Source organism: Culex pipiens, chromosome 2, assembly GCF_016801865.2.
Source record: "Culex pipiens pallens isolate TS chromosome 2, TS_CPP_V2, whole genome shotgun sequence".
NCBI lineage: Eukaryota > Metazoa > Arthropoda > Insecta > Diptera > Culicidae > Culex > Culex pipiens.
The window spans coordinates 210,383,745-210,399,627 of NC_068938.1; the positions used below are offsets into that span (position 1 = coordinate 210,383,745).

At 36.6% G+C, this 15,883-nt stretch overlaps 1 protein-coding gene across 9 annotated transcripts in view; it reads right to left on the minus strand.

The window, feature by feature from the left end:
• LOC120412358 (sodium-dependent neutral amino acid transporter B(0)AT3) overlaps positions 1-15,883 on the minus strand; it is a 69,253-nt gene that overhangs the window by 20,757 nt on the left and 32,613 nt on the right. The gene's annotated exons all lie outside the window — the stretch shown is intronic.

Consider the following 15,883-nt stretch of genomic DNA (forward strand, 5'->3'; position numbering starts at 1 on the left):
ATAATACACTCAGTTTAATAAAAGCTTCCAAAATGGTCAAACCCGAATGACTCACGGGAATGTTTGCTCTTCCCAACTGACTGTAACTTGTCGCGTCTAATTCGGCTTGGATTATAGGACAGGACGTGGTGCACGAAAAATAACGACCAGAAAGGAGGATTGGTTATGGTCACCGCAGGTGGGTCAGCACAGCACATGTTCAGTAGAGCTACTTAAACCTAGCTGTATTGTCGTAAAAGTCTACGCGCGACTTAGCGCGACTCAGCCAGCATACACGGGGCGGTTATTGGATTAGCGCGCCCCGATGAGTAATTACGGACGAATTGAATCAATAAACGGAATGGGGCGAAAGTTTCCCTTTTCTTCGCACTTGCTTGCCGAAGGATTGTTCGATGATTGGTTTGTTTGTGTTTGGGTGTTGCAGTTGTTTGATGAATGAGATTTAAAGATAATTATTTTGTTTTCAAGAATTTTAAAATAGTAGTATATTATCCAACGAGGTTTACAAAGTTGGATAAACACGGCGAGTGCTGAAAAAATCAAGTTTTGCATCGAGATGCACACACATTTTTTTGCAATTTTGAAAACACAATTTGAATGAAATTTTAAGTCAAATGTTTGTCAATTAAATTTTGTGAAAGTATCTAAGTTCATCATCCCTGTGTCAAAATCGGCACCTGCCACCGTTGCCACCGATATCGGAAGCGTGCCAATCCGTGGCAAAAACTGACGCCTACTCAGCAGCAGCAGCCCGTTCCAGTCAGTTCGCCGACACCAACAAATTGGCTGACACCTGAGAAAGCGATAACCCGCGGCCACCGACAACAAACGGTGTTGAACCGCCGCCGCCGCGTATCCATAACATTGCCTTTGCTATTTCTGTCGCACGTGGTGGTTACGGTGCTTATCTGAAAAGCTCCCATTATCGCGGGATTTATCGTCTCCCAAGGGGGGAGGGAAATTGTTTCATTAGTAGCTTTCTTTTATGTTCTTACGGAAATAAACTTGATTTAACATTAGCTGAATTGATAAATCAGCATTTGATTTGAGTAAAATGAAAATACCTCAATCTTGAGATCCACTTGATAACGTTCCCAATGGACCATCTATTATCACATTATATCCATTATTATGCTACCGTTACATAGTTGCAGCCAGTCTCCACAATTCTTGCTGGCAAAACGTTTTCCGAAGGTCACCACCCCCAACCCTCTCTCTATTACAACTAGTCAAAGCTGTAGTAACTGCCACTGCTGTAACCGCACATACTTCTATCGCCAAGGGTTGCACAAGTGTTGGAACCTATTTTTAGCTGTTCAAACCCTTCAAGGAACGGGTCCAAGGAAAGTTCCACCGTTTACATACTACACAACGCGATAAAGCGCCATCATGTCGTAGAACTGCAACTTCTCTAATGCACCCTGGAAGCACGTGGTTGAACGCATGGTTCTCCTTTGTAATAGGTTTAAAATCGAATAAGCCTGTTACATGTTCACAAAAATACAAAAAAAAATGGATTTTGGGGATTTTTCAGATCGAAGCCCATCTAGAGGCGGGGTTAAGTTGTAGACAGGGGTGCACAACCTTTGGGCCTGATCTGATTTTTCTGAAGCAGTGGCGGGCCGGAACTAATGTTGGTAAAAGTTCAAAAAAAAATTAAAAAAAAAATCATAAAATTTATTTTATTATGTTGTTTTAAGTAAACAAATAGTAAACTAGTGATAACTTTCAAATCCAAAGTTTTTTTGAAAAGGTCCTATAACCTATTGTTTTTCATATGACAAAAAAAAGTCGAGAAAGATGTGTTTATTTCATTTATTTGTATTTTGTTTTGGTTAAAATTGTATTGAAGTTGTTTTTCAATTCAATGAAATTTCAATTCAATTAAATTTTTGTCACTGCAATTTTTTCCAGTTTGAAAAATCAACGAGACAAAATAAAATTTATTGAAATGAAATTTGGATTCAAATCTTCTTTACGAAAAAAATTTTTTTGCGTTGTTGTGCACCTTTATTCAAATATTTTACAAAACATTTCAAAATGATTTTAAAGACACGAAATTTAGAAAAAGTGGAGATAAATAAATACCTGATATTTTTTAATTCGTCATTCTTAAATTTTCTTAGAATTATTAAAGTAAATGAAAAAAAATCTGTCTGATTTCTTGACTTAATTTGCAAGATTTTTAAATAATTCAAAAATATGTACAGCGATCTTTATTATCGATATAATTAATTTGCTTTTTTGAAGCTTGTTTTCAGCAAACTTTTTCATTAAAAAGATGTTCTGAAAAAATACATTATTTTTGCCTACTCATTTATGAAAAATCAATTTCAATCAAAATCTTCAAAAATGTAACCATTCATTTAGAAGTAAGAATTGCCAAAACTTTAAGAAATTGAAAAAAATACAATGGCAAAATCCTAACAAAACGATGAATTAGCAACATTTTATGTCAAAAGTAAAAATTAAACGGGTCGGATCTGGCCCGCGAGCCGGACGTTGGGCAGGCCTGTTGTAGAATATTAATTAAATGGAGCAATTCCAGCTCAAATCAGGAATTTTTCTGGTACTTTTGTACCCGACCCTCTCCGATTTCAATGAAACTTTTTAAACATGTTATCTTAGGCCTATATAAGCCATTTTTGTGTATATGGAGCCAGTTGCATTCGAAAATTACATTTGAGAAGGGCGCAAGTTATTTAAATATTTTTGTATTTTGTAATTTAAAAATTACTGTAACTCAGAGCCGTTGCATCGTATCAAAAAGTGGTCAAAGACAAACTTGTAGGAAATTGGACGAGCTTTCTGAAAAAAAATACACTGAAATAAGAATACACGCCACTTCTATGAGATTTTGTTTTTTTTAGTTTAAAAGTTTTATTTAAATGTGATGTTACGATTTTTTTCGTTCAATTTTTTTTTGAGGAAATAGCCTAAGATGTTACAAAAAGACTCACAAAAAATGCATGATGGTATGTCTCCCTTAAAAAAAATACAAAAATCATTTATTAAAACTGTTTTTTTGAAAAATGGTCTAAACGTCGAAAATTTCAAAAACCGATAGTGGGAATCGATTCTCCAGACAACTTTACATAAAAGTCTCCATATTGACCATTGTTCTATGTCTAATCCTTGTAAAGATACAGCGATTTTAAAACTAAAAATGTTGAAAAAATAGGTTTTTTAGTGAATTTTGGCAATTTCTATATGACAGACTCGATTTTTCAGTCTCGAAAATATTTTTACCGGAAAGCTCATCCAATTTCCCATAAGTTTGCCTTTAACAACTTCCTAATTTGTGTGGTTTTAATATTAACGTAAGCTCCACACTGAAAAAAATATACTTTTTTTAGTTATGAGCAATGTAATTAAGCTTATATCTGTAAGCATCCAATTCAAATGCTGTTAAAGGCAAACTTATGGGAAATTGGACGAGCTTTCCGGTAATAATATTTTCGAGACTGAGAAATCGAGTCTGTCATATAGAAATTGCCAAAAATCACTAAAAAACCTATTTTTTCAACATTTTTAGTTTTAAAACCGCTGTATCTTCACAAGGATTAGACATAGGACAATGGTCAATATCGAGACTTTTATGTAAAATTGTCTGGAGAATTGATTCCCACTATCAGTTTTTGAAAATTTCGACGTTTAGACCATTTTTCAATAAAACAGTTTTAGTAAATGATTTTTGTATTTTTTTAGAGGAGACATACCATCCTGCATTTTTGTGAGTCTTTTTGTAACATCTTAGGCTATTTCCTCAAAAATTTTGAACGAAAAAAAAATCGTGACATCACCTTTGAATATAACTTTTAAACTTAAAAAATCTCATAGAAGCGGCGTGTTTTTTTATTTCAGTGTTTTTTTTTTCGGAAAGCCCGTCAAATTTCCTACAATTTTGTCTTTGACCACTTTTTTATACGATGCAACGGCTTTGAGTTACAGTAATTTTTAAATTACAAAATACAAAAATAGTGCAGCTGGCTCCATATACACAAAAATGGCTTATATAGGCCTAGGATAACATGTCTACAAAGTTTCATTGAAGTCGGAGTACAAAAGTACCAGAAAAATTCCCGATTTGAGATGGAATTGCTCAATGATGAAATTATATTCTGAACAGTTTTGAAATGACTAGACTGCTTTTTAAGGAATAACAACAAACATATTGTAAATTGATACAATAATGATTTTTAAATATCATATAAATTTTGAAAATTTCGACTAATAAGCCACATTTTTATTAATCATTGTTCCACTATCGATGCAAATCATATCGGCAAGACCAACTCTTGCCGATGATGCAAGAAGAAACCCGTTGAAGGCGTGTGTGTTTTTTGTTTGCAGATTCCGCTGAACTTGAACTTGTTTACCAACAGTCGCCGGCGGTCGGCTTCCCACAGTCCCAGTGCCAGTGGTCTGTATAACTATAACATTCTGGAGGCGTCGACGATGACGAACTCTCGCCCCACCCCATTCCAATCTATGATATAATATCAGGGTTGATAGTTGTGGTGGTGGTACCCATTAGGTTAGCCTTCCTTCGAACCAACATTGAAGCCCGATTCATACTGTACGTTATAAAAAGAGAAAATTCAGAAAAAAAAGTCGAGGAAGCCACAGCCGGTTTGCGTGCCGAACTACATTACCCGCGATTGTATGTCAGTAATGGAAACCGGACGGGTAAGTTTGTATTCTACTACCCCTCTCTCAGCTCCCATCGCTTCCAACTGCTCTGGTTGGTGGAAAATCGCCCTTTTTCCTTGCCCCGAATGCGGGTCAGCTGGGTGGAATCGATTTTTCCCCGGCGCTCTTTCCAACCCACGATGGATCAATGTTGTGAAATGAAGGTCGACGAGGAATCCGTGTCACGAATGTCGATGCATTTGTCCCACGTGGTGGGAAAGTGCATTGGTTGATTTTTTCAAGGGATAAATTTTGGTGGTCAATTTTATTTTCAAACGTTTTATGGTGAAATTTCCAGTTTTGATTTAGGAGATCGCTAATTTTCAAGTTTCAAATATGACATTTACTGATACTGAGACGTTGCAAAACACTTTCAGCGGCACTATTTTTTATAAGCCAAACTTTTTTATCTTATTGAGAAAAGTTTTGAAAAACGGTTTGAAATCATAAACAAATTAACGTCATGATTCGAAATCCGGACACTTAGTAGCATATCATTTTCGTTATAGCTGAAAAAAAAATCATGAAATAAGTTGGAAATGAAGAAATATCATCAGGTTGTAGTATTAACAGTAAGTTTTAAGAGAATGCATGCAAAATATGTCTTTTTCTAACAATTTTTCATCAGAATTTGAAAATTAAAATGACTTGTTGTGCTTCGAATCCCGGACACTGATAAAAGCTGATTCGAAATCCGGACACTCGTTTTTAGTGAAATGTTAGTGAATGGCATTTTTTAGGTCTAAAATAAGCTGTTAACATCAAAACAATCGATATGTTATATAAAAATTTGCTAGAATTTAAGGAAATCAAAACCATAAATTTCTGCTTTGCCTTCCCGGTGTTTCGGACGCCTTTGAAATATTTCACGTGAAATGTTTCGAATTTTTGGTAATCCTATAATTTTATTTTATTTAATTGTTTTGACATTAACTACAGCGTTCAAACAAACTTTAGAAGAAAGTTGATGTTAGAATTCATCAAATAACACATTTTAGACATTCAAAATGCGAACTTATATCCAAATAATTGATAAAACAAGATGAGGTGTCCGGGTTTCGAAGCGTCCGGGAATTAGAATCATGACGTTAGTAAACTGAGAATAAATTTTGCGGCAAATTTGCAATAAAACATATCCTTAGATCTAAACAAGCTCTTCATTATACACATTAAATGTAAACAACGTCACAAGATATAGCCAATTTTTACGCAAATCAAAGAGAGTTTGTGTGAGTTGAGAGAGTTATAACTATCATATCCAGAGTTTTTTTTGAAAAGGACCAATAAACTATTGTCTTTCATATGTTTATAGGACCTAATAAAAAAAAACTCTAGATATTATTTTCTTGTTTTTTTTCTTTTTGTTATTTTCTAGAACGTGTGTTTGTTGTCGTTCATTTATTATCTGTAAGGTAAGCGATTTAGATTTTAATAAAAGTACGGTCTCACTACACTTCCTTCAACTACCATCCCCATCCATTTGCGGTCAAATAATCGCATAAAGCTTTCGGTTTATTGAACGACTTTCCCCGGAATTACGACCTCAAAAACGCTCGAGAGTGCCATCATCTAACTAGAAGGTAAACACACGACCAAATATCAAATCCCAAATCGAACAGAACCCCCTACACAGTCATGCCAGGCAAAACCATGTTCACACACAGTGCATGAAAATGGGTCTGGGTTGGCAAGCAATTTAATGAATTTATGATGCGGTCTGATGCAGGAAAATTGTTTCACTCTGCCAACCTTCATCAGCGACGAATCTATAGCTGGGGGTCGTTCCAGTATGACGTAACAAAAGATTTTTTTACTTTACTAAATTTCAATTCAAATTTCAAATTAAATAAACGGAATTTTGATGTGTTACGTGATATCTGAACGGCCCCCTTTCTCACTCTCTAGGAAGATATCGCTGTGAATGAGTTGGTTTTATAGATTTCTAAATTAAAATTCACGACTTGCATGCCCGGCAGTCGTTTCTGCTAAACTGTTGATTTCAATTTTGTAATTGTTGATTCTGCTCAAGTTATTTTGTGAGTCTTTGAAAACTATAATTGTGAATTATACTTTCCAAAAATTTCAAAACGCATTTGAAATCGACAATTTTCTTCCTAGAAAACTGCAGTTCAAAATGATGCATGCATTTATTTTTAGCGGGTCCACTCATTCGGAAACCCTTCGCCCGTGATGCAGTCTCTAGTAGTAATGTGAACTTAGTTAGAATAATGGAAATTTATGCGGTGGACGCGGTGCTCCAACTTGATCTTGAGAGCAGCTTCACTGTCGACAGGGAATGCTTGTTGAACCGTGGAAAGTAGGGTGTATCCTTTTTTTTTATTTTTGTTTTATGATTTCCAAAATGGTAATGAATAAATTCTATTTGAAATTGTTCATTATCGATTCTTTATTTAATGAGATTTTATTGAGTAATATAATCTAAAATATTATTAGGAAATGTATATTTTTCAAAAACTATTTGTGTTACAGTGTGCAATTCAGAGTCATTATATTCGAATTATCTTATTTATGACTTCTGAGTTATTTTGAACTTGAATATGCAATTTTGTAAACTGACTTCAAAAAATTTGTAATGTAACAGTATTGTGAAAATGTAAGCATAAACTTTTGAAAACAAAATGTAGCATCAAGAATTTAATTTTTTTTCCTTCCAGTACATTTTTTCAAAATTTCAAACTGTCCAAAACTGTCGCAGTTTGATTTTTAAAACAAAATAGAGCAATTCCAGCCCCAAACAGGATTTTTTAGGTACTTTTTTGTCGACCCTCTTCGATTTCAATAAAACTTTGTAGACATGTTTTCCTAAGCCATTTTTGTGTACCGTAAAACTGGATGACTTTGATAGCCGGGGTGACTTTGTTAGGTTTGCGATTTTTCCGCAAAATGAAGAGTACAATTGAAATACGTACGGAATGGTTTAGAATCATATTGACCGTGGTAGAGAAGTGTTCAAAGTACCTCAAGAATAACTTTTCAAAAAATATAGAATAGTTTAAAAAGTTAGTTAACTATAGTTAAGAAAATGTTGATGAAAGTTATTATTTTAAACTTCTCAAAGTGTCATGATTTTCTCAATGAACATGATTTTTAATCGGAAAACGGAATGCATTTTCGGATTCTTTGGACAATTTTCCACTAGGAGAAGGTTCAATAAGTTTGTAAATAATAAATAATATGTGTTTTTGAAACATAATTCAAAAAAAATCTCCAAATTTATAGGCAATTGCAGTTTAACAAATTTTATGTAAAAACTTGTGATTTGTGATTCGAATTCAGTATAAAATCGATAATTTTGTAAACAAATCTAGTTTAACAAATTTCAGGCAAAATTCCGACTTGTTAACAATTTTACCTAAAATTATATGTATTTTGTTAAAAAGTTTATAAACTTAGTTAACTAAATAAAAACATTGATTTTTTTCTTTAAAGCTATATCAGCTACTTAAGTGATGGTACATTTAACGAACAAATAAAGTTTGAAGTTTGAACATCTTGAAAATGATTTTAACAAGAAAAACTAGACTATCAAAGTCACCCCGGAATTTAAACTAAGAATTTTTAACGTTACTATTTTTCTAAACACTATTGAAAAAACTTTTTTTTCCAAAATAGTGCATGGACTTTGTGTGGCCTACCCCAGTACAGTACCTTATCTTTTGGAAAATATTCCTAAAACAAATTGAAATCCTATTAAAGTCACCCCGGGTTACAGTACATGGAGCCAGTTTCACTCGATAATAACATTCGAGAAGGGTGTAAAGGATGTATTAGACTATGACAAACAAACAAACAAACTCGCACTTTTTCGTGTTAGACAGTTTGCCAAACTCACAAACAAGGCAAAATATATGCAGGTTGACGTTTCTACAAACAAATGCAGGCAAACAAACAAAGCAGACAGAGTGCCAAACTGTCAATAAGTGTCAGTTTGTTTGTTTGTTTGCCGTAGTCTTATACGTCCTTAAGTGCTTCAAATATTGTTGCATTTCGTAATTTAAATTTTGCTGTATCTCGAAGCCGTTGCATCGTATCAAAAAGTGTTAAAAGACGAACTTATAGGAAATTTGACGGGCTCTCTAAAACAAACGCTGAATTAAAAATACACGCCAATTGTATGAGATTTTTTGATTTTTAAGTTTAAAAGTCAAATTTGTAGGTGAGCCCACGATTTTTTTTTTTTGCAAAACACATTTATATCTGTTGACAAACGTTCGTTTGAGTGTTGTCAATAAACATATTAAGATTTTGATGTCAATTATTTTTAACATGAGAATTTTTAGGTTTATTTAAAACATTTTTAAGATTCCGTGAAATATGTTTTGGAATAATGGTCCCCGCGAAATTTGCAATTTTTGAGCGTGAAATATCACTATGCCTAAAACTTATATACAAGTCTATACTTAGGTAATCTGAATTTATTGTAGTTTTGCGTAGTTACACCCTACTGAACAAAAATACCTTCAGTGCAGCAAGTGTCAATCTGATCTAATCAATCTAACCAGCCAGCACTACCTAGTCACACAGAGCGATTCAGGCTGTTCGAATAAACGTTGAATCAATTACCTCGATGATTGACAATGCAATGGTCAGTGCCAGTAAGTAGTGTCAACGACTAGCGCCCGCCAATTGCAGCTAATCAATGTGTAACAGATGTGAGTGTGTGCGCGAAATGTGTTACACAAATTAGAGTGCTTAATGGAGGCAGGTGCTTGAACTGAAAAATGTTTTCTAATTCGAACTAAAAATTGTATTAAAAAAAAATAAGGATTTCAAATTTCAAAAACTACCACAAACAAAAATGCAAATTTCATTTCGAAACAACGCAAATATCGCAAAGAAGAGCAGCATAACAGGCAACAAGGTCGTTTGGAGAGTTTCCTACCCGGGGAAAAAAGGTCGCCCAGCATGGCACCAAGAACCCAAGTGGGAAAGCCCGTAATTGGCAATAATAGACCTTTAATCCCGGAGAATCTTGGTCGTTTGCGCCGGAGTCCCTGCCCGCCCGAGGACACTGCAAATTATGCAAACTAGACTAATGTGCACCGCCCATTCAGGTGGATAATTGCCAATTGATTCCGGGGACGTGTTTTGGAAAATTGATTTTCTCCCGTTTCTTTTTTTTTGCTCAGCTGTGTTTACATTTAACGATAAAATCACGTTAACACCTGAAATAATTTATGATGTTGACCCGCGAGCTGCGGTCATTAAAGCTGGCTGGTTAACCCTCGCGTGCCACACTTTAATCGATCCCTAATTGCTCACATTAAACACACTGAAATCCTAGGTCAAGTTCCGCATGGCACCCACGAGGGCTATTTTCAGGCGCTGGTGGCGCCACTGAGCTCGAAACAGCTTTATTTTTTTACTTTTCATTCATCGCTCTCCGTACGGTTTCACCCGGTTGTCAACGGGCATGAATGGTGGTCGTGAGTGACTGTGATTCACGTCAGCTCAGTGTCACCGCAAATTCTACATGTATCTAGTAATAGTAGAGTGCAACTAACTAGCTTGGCAATGCACCATAATCACAAGACCCGTTGATATCATTGAAGTGCCCGAGCAGAAACGTTTGAGAAGTTCATAACAAAGCTTGTTATTTTTGGTTATGAAAACATGGTCAAAAACCTAACAACATTTGTTGAGTCAGTCAGTCGTTCAATCTGATTAAATTATTATCAAGATTCACAATTTTTGTCACGTAAAACATCATTTTAACAAATTGTGTTACTTTTCACACACCCTTTGACTCGGGCCCCTCCAATTTAATCTTTGCTCTTTTGTCGATGCACTTTTGTATCACGATCCAACTTTGTGCACCAAGTGTAAACAAAGAGTGGGTGTAGTTTGGTCGCGCACTCACACTCACAAAACTGCACCAAATTGCAACTAAAAAGTGAACTCTTCTGCCAACTTTTGCGAAATTTGCCAAAGTGTGCGAGAATCGATGCCGCCGGTTTTCAGCGCGATAAACAATACTGTTGAAGTTATTTAGCTGCGTGTGCATGTGGCAGTTTGCACGTGTGTATTTGTTTACCAACACCCACACACTCACACGCTCAAAGTTACTGGCTGACGGCGGTTTTGCTGTTGGAAGCAGAACACATTTTGCGATTCACGTGCTGCCCAACCGTTAGGAATGGATCATGTGAAGCTCGCACTATAATCAAGTTAATGTCAGGGTGATTATATCGGGCAAGGTAGGGGTGTTCCCTCTATGCCGACATCAGCTGATCACGACGAGTTCAGTTGGAACTGTTGGAATAATAATTTGTCGGTTTTCAAGTACAGAACGGATTTTCTAATTCAAATGTATTCGAATTTAAAAGGTACTCAAACGTCAAAATGAGTTGTCAAATTGGGTCCTAAAGAACTATGTTAATTTTTATGTACAAAAAATAAATTGACAAGACAACATTTTTTCAATGGATCAACTATGGTCCCCTTGGAACGAACTGTCCAGTAGGACCTTTTATGTCAAGAAAGGCCGAGATGTTATTTTTTTAAATTGAATTAAAAATCAATTTTAAACCCTTCGCGGTCGTACAAAGGGTCATTGTACATTGTGAACATGAATATCACAAATTTAAGCTTAACTTTAGAACCCAATTGTAGTTTACAGTTCTACTCGAATTAGAAAATCCGCTGTGTAATGTGAAAATTGTGTTGGCATCATTTGTTGCCAAATACGGTAAAAGAAAAATGTATGGGACCTTGGAAGAGCTTTTCTCTAAATATATGTTCGTTTCTAAAAAGTCAAGTCTTATATATTGAAATGGCACAAACAAAAACACAATGGACCATAATTCAAGCTAAAATTTACGTGTTTTCAACATTTTTACTTTTTAAACCGCTGTTTTTTTTAAAATATTACAAGGTTATGACAATGGTCATATTCGAATCCCGCGAGTTTGACATTTAGATCAAGATTCAATAAAAAAAATTAAGAGGGTTGCTCCATAATGCATTTTTGTAAGTCTTTTCAAAACTTGTTAGGCTTTCTCCACAAAAATTTTGAACGAATCAATCGGGACTTTTACACATAAAGATCAAAAAGTCTCGTGGAAGTGGCGTGCATTTTTCTTTCAGTTTATGTTTCTTAGAAGGCCCATTAAATTTCCTACTCGGAACTCCGGCAACCAAATTCAACCAAACCTGGGGACAACACATAGAATAATAAGACAAACAAAACGTGTTTGTTATTGTTTACATTGCGAGCTCTTGTTTTTGTTTATTAAAGTGCGTTTTTTCGGAACGTCAAAAAGCGACGTGCGACAAAAGAGCACGACAGTTCAAACGAAAAGTTTCGAACTGCAGAAAATTTAGTAATTTTTTGTATTTTTTCTGGGCAACCTAGCGATATCAGATTGAAACTTCTTACATATGAAGAGTGACAATAATTTAGGAAGTAATTCGAGGTTTGGTGAAAATCTCAGGAATGAAATCGATTTATTGGGATCTATGAATGTCAAAAGGGGAGGCATCAAAAGCTGCACAAAGTGACGTTCTAAAAAGCATTTTGGCCCAAAATTTACTTGCGATAATATAGCCCGATCACGCCAATTTGTCAGGGTTAAAGAAAGTGATATTATTAGGTTTTATGCCGACTCGTTATTTAGGTTAGAATTTTGACAGCTTGGCTGCACTGTTTACATTTTTTGCACGTGTGTCTCAGTAAAAATGTGTGTGCGTGTGCGCTCGTGACGTCACGCTGTAAAATCTAATTGGGTTCTAGTCAAACTGTAAACAGAAGAGATAATTGACCTAAACCCAGCTTTCAAAGACTTGACTTTTTAGCGTTCTTTTGAATTGTGAAGAGCTTTGAAAAATTCTGTAAATAAATTTGACAGCTGTCAAACTCAGTCAGGATCCACCCTTAAACGGATTCCCCAACGAATACAGAAAATCGTGGCACCTTTTGGATCAGATTACATTGTCTGTACTGTTTTCCTCCTTTTTTCAAATTAACCAGCAAATCCACCATCGTAAAATGTAAACTTTTACAGCCTGGTGCAAACGTGAGCAACAATGTAACATCCACGCTTGCAGGTTATGTCGTAGGGGAGTGTTGTTGTTGTTCTACTTTGCCGACACACTGCTGTCACGAGGGAGAAGAAACTGTCCATTAGGTCAATTGATGGTTTAGAAATTCATTGTTTTAATTAGAGAGTCGGTCAGAGAGCTACATTTTTTCTGCCGGGGGTACCTTGTGTGGGGCTCCGGACATAGTCTAGCGCCGGAACCGTGCTGGGGGGACGTAAATTTTACAAGAGTTGTGTGAGCAGTTTTGTCGGATGAGTGACAGTTTGGATGGGCTTTTACCAAAACAATGGAAGCAGGCCAGCACTTTGTGAAGGTTCATTGAGGGTTTCGTTACCGTCACCGGAGCATTGATGAACTCTATGAATATATATTTTTTAATTTCGATGAAACTCGAATTCAATGAAAAGCTTTAAGCCTTTCATAATTATTATATGAAGCTTAAAACCGTATATTCTGTTCCATGTCCCTAGTGACAACAAAAGGCAAACAAATCCCCCAGTTGGACGTAGCCATGACAACCGTGTACCGGGGCTGCAGTAGGTCACTGTGATGTGGTTTCTGGCCGACCACATTCGAACTAACAAACCCCATCGTCAAAATTTACGATACCAAACTGTTTGCTACTGGCGGTTTGTTGGAAAACTTGTACCTGCTCTGCAAATCCCAAACTTCATCGGCCAAGGTCGATCCCAGCTAGTTTTCCCTCATTTTCCTCCATACCTGGTGCATGCCCACAATAATGGTAAGTCAGTGTTCATAAAACGCAAGCCATAACTCACCGCGGACGTCGTGCAGTTATTTGCATTTTGCACGAAGAGCCGGCCATCATCCATCTAGCAATCGCTGGAAATTGGTTCCGCTGCCTAGGCAACGCAACGCACCGCTCATTGATCAACGTCAATGTGAACTACGATTCAGTGCACCGCGATTCAGCTGCTCTGTACGCTCAACACAGTTCAATCAGTTTCAATTACCAGTCAATCGCAAATTTATTGAACTGAAATGTTTTTCGCGCCTTGGACGGGGAGGGGCGATCAATTCTAATAGACGCACGGTAGAGAGGGGTTCAAAGTGCAACCTTTTTTTTCAAGATGTACAACTGCGAACTTGACCAAGACACGGTCGGTTGCGCACATTTTTCTAGTTACTTCCAAGTGTGCAAGGTGTATCCGCCCCAAAAGAATTGGGTCAAGTTGGTAAACCTTACTCTTTCCCTCGTTTTGCCCTAGAAATTTAAGTTTCGGCAATTTGACATCTACCAGACAACATCACTTGAAGTCGAAACTCATGCGGTTGATGCAGCATGTCCAAAAGGCTGGTTCAAGTTTGACATCTTGGTGACTGAGTAAAAACTTTGTCGAAGACTGCGAAGCGATTTGACATAATGAAGGAATAAACGGTCCGGTTGTCTCAAATTTCATAAGTCTCATAAAATAACTTTTCTTTTTGAGTAAAGGCTCATTTTACCCCAGTTCGAATTGCCCCAATTCAAGTAGCTATAACTTGCGGGTAAGGTCCAGTCGGTTTGGGGTCTTCGACAAAGTTGCTCCATGCTTTAAAATTCTGTACCAGTCTACCATCTAAGCTAACAAACCAACCATCTTCTGTGAAAACTCACTCGCTCACTCTCCATGCCGAATGTGAATGATGTTTGTGTATATTTTATGGCTGCCTGAGCTAATTCTTTACGACCAAGATCTGCCGCACCGTATTGCTAGCTCGGCCAAGACTCGTGTGCGAATGAAATTTTTTTTTTGAAAATACATCACAAGTACCCAGGTAGGATGGCAGCGTTCCCAAGAATATGATTTTCACGAAACCCCACTTCAAGCCTCTCAAACTATTCTTATTTCTGCACTACAGCAGTTTTATATATAGCTACGGTGAAGAACTTCAGGTTGGCTTTTGTTAGACGTTCTCGTCATCTTGAGACGAAAGTGGAAAAGTCCAGCACAGGCACAGAAAACGGTTCTTCCCACTCACACACACACTGGAGAGGAGCTGGGCGATGATTGGACCGGCGGCAAATTTTCATAACGAGCCACAATATTGTGCACCTTTACGATAACTATGGGAATGTGGTGATGCCATTGTGAGGAAAGTAACGAGAGGGATATTTTAATCAAGAAATATGGGCTGGTAATATATTTGTACTCAATGGATTCGTCCTACTAGTTGAATTGTATGAACATCGCTTAGGGGATTCTAGGTTTGAAGAATTGTATTATTAAATTATTGTTTTCTACAAGCATATCAAATATAACTCATATTTGACACACAGGTTCCTGCACACCCAAAGGAAAAATATAGCTCAAAATCTGCAACAGTGGATTTGCTGCAGAAAATGTCACATTTTATAACATTTTTTGCAGCAAGCCCGTAGATCATTTTTGCCCGCGTGTACACATTACAGCGATCTGCAGTTCTCACCAACACATATAATGCTGGTCCGTCCCCGAGCAACACTCCAAAGAGAAGAATATGTTGATGCTCTTTCACTCTCATTTCATCAAGCGTCCATGGCGTGGTGGTAGCGTGTCGGATCAATAACCAAGAAGTTGTTGGTTCAATCCTCGTTCTGATTAGGGTTTTTTTTTGTGAAATACAACCAAAAAGCCGTCGGTAATGTCGATAATTGTCGGTAACGGGCAAAAATGTCATACCCCTATAACGCAAAAAATGCATGAGGACAGATTTCATGCAGAATCTGATATACTTTCATGCCACCATGCATCACAATCATGCGACCGCCGGTTGGGTGCAGATTGGTTAAAGTGGTATTCCGAAACTGTTTTTGCAAATCCATGTAACAATAATTCGAAAACATATTCCCTTAAAGTTAATGAAAAGTTTGCCGCAGTGGAGTATGAAAACACAGACAGGAAAATTGTTCATTTTGTTATGACAAGTTTGTGAACATAATAGCCCGCAATGGAATATTGCGCCTTGCAGCAATTTCAAGAGTTTTGTGTCAATCGTGCTAGGCCTAGATTTTTTCATCACACTGCTTTGCAGGACTGAGAACTGTCAACTTTGCGCACTTTGCACCTCAGTAGAGTGCTGCGGGATTATTTTCATCACAGTTGGCAAACTGATTTTCCATCACACCATCAAAACAAAACAAGTGTAA